This window comes from Alligator sinensis, unplaced genomic scaffold (assembly GCF_000455745.1).
Source record: "Alligator sinensis unplaced genomic scaffold, ASM45574v1 scaffold104_1, whole genome shotgun sequence".
NCBI classification, from domain to species: domain Eukaryota; kingdom Metazoa; phylum Chordata; order Crocodylia; family Alligatoridae; genus Alligator; species Alligator sinensis.
In genome coordinates this window covers 2,468,532-2,473,791 of record NW_005841867.1, presented here as the reverse complement: position 1 = coordinate 2,473,791, position 5,260 = coordinate 2,468,532, and positions in this window count along the sequence as shown.

Sequence of the window (5,260 nt, the reverse complement as noted above, 5' to 3'; positions counted from 1 at the left end):
ATTGGTCCTCCCACCTCCCCATTCATTCCCCCATCCACCATTCATTCCCCCTGCCCCCTGTTCATTCCCCCTCTTCTGTTCATTCCCCCAACCCTCTGTTCATTCCTCCAGCTCCCCGCTTGCTCTCCCAGCCCCCCCTCCCCTGCACTCACCAGCAGTAGCAGAGAATGAGCCGGAGTCTGGAGAGGGCAGGGGAAGTCTCCAGCTTATGTCCAGGGGCTTGTCTCCAGCCTCCTGCTCATCTCCAGCCCCCTGCTCATTCCCCTGCTGTCTCCAGAAGCATTCCCTGCTTCTTCCCCTGCTTGTCTCCAGCCTTGAGAAGCTGGAGACAGCAGGGGAAGAAGCAGGGAATTGGAGACAGTCCCAGAGTCATTCCCCTAAAGTTTGCAGCTTTAGGAGAGCATGGGACAGCAGGGAAATGCCTCCAGGGCTGTCTCCAGCCCCCCACTCCTTCCCCTGCTATCTCCAGCCTCCCAAGGTCCCCCCCCCCTCCCAGCCCTCCAACCCCCTGCTTACCTGGCAAAAGCTGGGTCTGAGTCCCTGCAGCTTGCATTGCTGCCTGCCCAGCACAGGCAGGCAGTGTGCTTCAGAAGTGGGGAAAGGGCCAATCATAGAGACACTCTGGCACTCTGCCAGAGCATATCTAGAGGACTGAACCTCCAGTTGCCTCAGGGCATGGTGTGGGACTGTGCCCTGACCCGTTTTTTACCCCCGGGGTTTTTGTTTGACCCCTGGATATCCAGGGGTCTAATTTCCTCCCTGGCCTGCAAGTTTGCAGTGTGGGGAACATTTTTTCATTCCTGCATGTGCCTCTTGCCCCACCTCAAAGGGGTTTGAGATGGGGCAAGAGGCGTGTGTGCACTCTTCTGAACCAGCCCAAGCAGTATGCAGGTAACTTAAAGTGTCCAGAAATGGCCCAGTGAGAGCACCCTTACCTGGTGTAGAGTTTCTCTATGAGCTCTACATCAGTACCTGCTATTAGTGATAGATCAGAGGTATATCAGAGGACTGGCAGCAGTGCACTGAATCTAAGCTATTTTCTATTTATCAGGGTTTAGCAGTAACAGATCATAAGTTGCAGAAGCCCTAAGGAGTGATTCAAACAGGAACTGTAACTTTTTCCAGAAAAGTATTCCAAAAGAGTTTCAGAAGGGTATTCTAGAAAAGTGCTTTAGCCACCATGCTTAAATTCTTTCTCACTTTATGCATCTGAATGGAGCATGCACTTTTTTTTTCAACACTTACGCACAGTTTGGAATTATGCTTTGGTCTCTGGCCAAAATGGCAGAGGAAAACTCTCTTATCATCTAGCCTAGTGGTAGATGATAAGAGAGTTCTTATCAGGACACAGAGACTTTTTCAGGACACAGGAGTCTGAGGGGCCAACCTCTATGGCTTTGGGAAACAGCACCATTCCATTTCAACTTATTTTTGACATTTCAATGGGACAGTGTTTTGTTTTGAGTTTTGTTTAATTTTAAAAATACTTTTCCATTTCATTTCATTGAAACTGTTTTACTGTTTCAAAGTTGTTTTGACATTTTGCCCATAGGCTATAATGGGGAAGCATAAAACTGCCTATAACTTTATCATTCCTTGCTTGATTTGGATGAAACTTTCAGGAATGGTAGCCCCTTCTGAGGCCATAAAGCTTTCCAAGCTTCAAAGAGATAGGTAGAGGGTTTTCTAGGAAACTCCACTGCAACCAGCAAGCCTCAGGCATGTCAAAGACGTGACGGGTCTAGGCTATTCCTAGCCAGGACTGTGTGCGTGCGGGTGGTGGCTGGAGGTTATGGCACCTCCTACCTGCCTTTCACCGGGGGGATCCTTGGTCCTGGCATTTCCTGGGGCTGCCTTGCTGCCAGCAGTCTCACCAGGCCTCCCCAACCCTGGCAAAGTGCAGTTTTAGTGGTCATTCTCAGGACCTGGAGTCTCCTCCTTCGCCATAGCCCCAGTCCATACCTTCAAGTTCATCCTAGCGCAGAAGCTCAGCAGGGTTATGTTCTTCCCCTGATGGCTGGTGATACAGTGAGTGCCCCTTCCAGCTCTGAAAGCAGGGCATTAAATGGCTTTTTAAAAAATGAAAAAAGGAAATAGGTGCAGAGGGAAAGGGAGGGTGGCATTCACCCCATCTGCACTTGGAGCTTGGGGAACCCCAGCAGTGGGAGGTTCACCTTCAGAAACATCAGCTGCTCCACCAAACCAGGATCCAAGCAGGTGTGGTGGGGTGTCACTACCTCCCCAGCAATGCTGAACACCCTCTCACTCAGAACACTGCTCGGTGCTAGTTGTAGGAAAGAGGCTGCATCTCAGTTTGGAGGGGAAGAGGAACTTACACCTCTCCCTCTACCCGCTCTTCTGTCCCTCCCTAAAGGCTTTCCAGCTGCCTTTCCACCATGCTTCATGGTATGTTTCATAGTGTCTTGTTTTTATACTAATATATAAATGTATCTGCATTCCTATATAAATTCTATAAGGTGTATAGTCTATGCTGCAAGTTATAAATGTATAGAAATAAAGTATAAATGTAACTCCCTTCCTATATAAATTCTATAGTGTAATATCCAATAAAATTGAAAAGAATAAATCAATGAATATAATAATAAACTAAACAGGTCTAGAAGAAAACAAAAGTTATTGTGGAATCCCACTTGCTAGGCTAGGCTAGCAAGTAGGATATCATTCAAATCCATGCTTGTAGTAGCTTTCATTATCTAACACTCAGTAACTGTCAGACCCCAAGGCAGAAAGCAGGCCAGTTCAAACAATGCTGCCTGTTATGCTGTTTTTCCATCTCTCCCCCAGAGGACTAGGATTGGAAGGGACCTCAGGGAAGGATGACAGTCACTGGCCAGCTACAAAGTCAATATGAAAGCACTCCTTCCCTCCTCTTCCCCCCTCTTCCCCCTCCCTCTCCTTACTTTCTGTTCCCCTGCAGGCAAGCCCAGCTTGAGCCTCAAAACTCAGAATGTTTCAAAACTTTTGAAACATTTTGACTCATTTCATTTTGAGGCTATTTCAAAGCCCTTCATTTCATTTTGATTTCACTGTTTTGAACTTGAAACAAGTTGAAACCGCGTTGAAACAAAACGGCTGGCAAAATTTCACACAACCCTACCAACTGCCTATCACCCAGGGAGTTCCTAGAAAACTGAGAGAAGAGGGGGTACAAACCAGGCCACAGACTAGGAAGTGGCAATGCCACATTTAAACCTCGCTCTTGAAGCTGGCCCAGTGGATAGCCAAGGAGAGGGAAATATGTTGGATCAGGAAGAAGTATTAAATCTAGAAGCTGTCTCTCAAATGGATACTGCTCTTGAACAGAGAGAATACTGTCCTTGAACAGCTTTAGGCTGGAGCCACACTCCCAACGGGTAGAAACTTTGTCAGTACTCTTTTTCCTTTGCATCCATAAAATATTAAATGTGGACCAGATTCAAGAGAAGCAGTGGAAAATACCATGGCTAGTGATGGCCCACTGGGCAATGTCAAGCTTGTAGTCTGATGGCTGCAGCACTTTGACATGTAGCTTAAAATTCCTATGTGGGTGGGTTGGGGACTAGAACTCAGGTTGCCTGCTTTCTGGAAAGGTGTCCTAACCAATAGGCTATTGTACTAAAAATTAGAGGGGCCTCCTCCTACTCTTCTAGCACCTAATGTATACTAGGGCTCCCTAGGCATCTTACTTAACATGTGCTCTTGGGGTGGGGTGGGGTAAGATCAGGTGGGGGGGGACCACTTTAATTAGAGCAGCTCCAAGAGCTGCTCTAATTAAAGCACCCACAGCATCACATGGATTCAGCATCCCATGCTTCAAAATGGCAGTGGGGGCACTTTAACTAAAGCTCATTTGCTGAACTTTAGATAAAGTACCCCCACCACCATTTTGAAGTGTGGAATGCTGAATACATGAGACATGGAGGCTACTGGTGCACATTAATTAGCATGCTTCAGCAGGCTTGATTTATTGAATCTGCTCCAATGTGCTGTAATTACAGTGCATCAGAGCAGTGTCCCCACACATGTACAGGCACCCCCTGTGACTAAAATTTTGGGGCTTACTCAGCATTATGTACATTCCTGGTCAATCCTACTTCCTTGTGCAGCTGCTTGTCTGGAGCACTGCCTTACTGAGAACTCACAGATTTGGGTGTACCAAACTGAATGGCAAACTATGAGTGACAGCCAAAAACTGCAGTTACATGACTGAATATGTGCCATTTAGGCACATTTAGTCATGTGAAAGGAAATAAGATTTAGCCACCAGACCAAGTCATACTCATGGCCCTTCTGATTCACTGAACATATATATATACACACACACTTAGGCCAGAGGGTAATATGGGATGGCTTTGTCTCTAAATCTCTTCTTTAGGGTTCTTCCCCCCTCCTTTTTATAAATATACACATGCAAAGTGTAACATGATTCATCCCTGTTCTGATGGTATCACTACATCCACACTAAGTTCTTTGGGAAAGGAACCATCTTTTCACCCTATGCATGTAACACACTAAGGTCCCAAGCATGGCTTGCAGATAACACAGGGAATTAATAAAAATACTAGCAATAATTTCAGAATAAATCATATTTTACTTACTAGACATCCAATATGTAGCAAAGCCCCAGTGTACACCTCTAGAGTCAGGGAGGCATTCTACTTCATCTAGGATAGTAGATATGTAGTTGGCCCATACTTTCAATGCAGCTAGTATGCAGCTTGTCTGTTCCATCTGGAAAGTCTACTTCACTCAGCAAACACACAGCTTTGCCTTTCATTCAATGGATAGCACTTAGCTGTCTTCAGAGACAGAACCTTTATTACCCAGAAGGTTTGCAGTTCTCTATTAACTCCAATTGAAATTTTTAACTTGTGCTAAGACTCAACTATCTATTCAGAATCCTACTTCTTGGCTGTAAGTACATCCTAACAGGACTTTTGACCTAGGCAGCTAGACCTCTATACAAGCAGTAGCATAAGGACATCAATTAGCCTCATAGCTAGAAAACTTGCCCAAACTACTCACCCTTGAACTCAGAGAAATGGAATCCACATGTCTCATGTCCACAGTGAGTTACCTAACACTCAAGCTGTGAGGAAAACATGACTGTAAGCAACCTCCTCCCTTTTCCTCTTAAGGCTAGCCTATTGCACAGCCAAGGTAGAAAGTGTCATAGGGCTGGAAGAAGGACATATAAAAGGGATCCCTAACTGTGGCTCAGGAAAAAAGACTCTCTTGGAAGGGAAAGGCACCTGGCTTC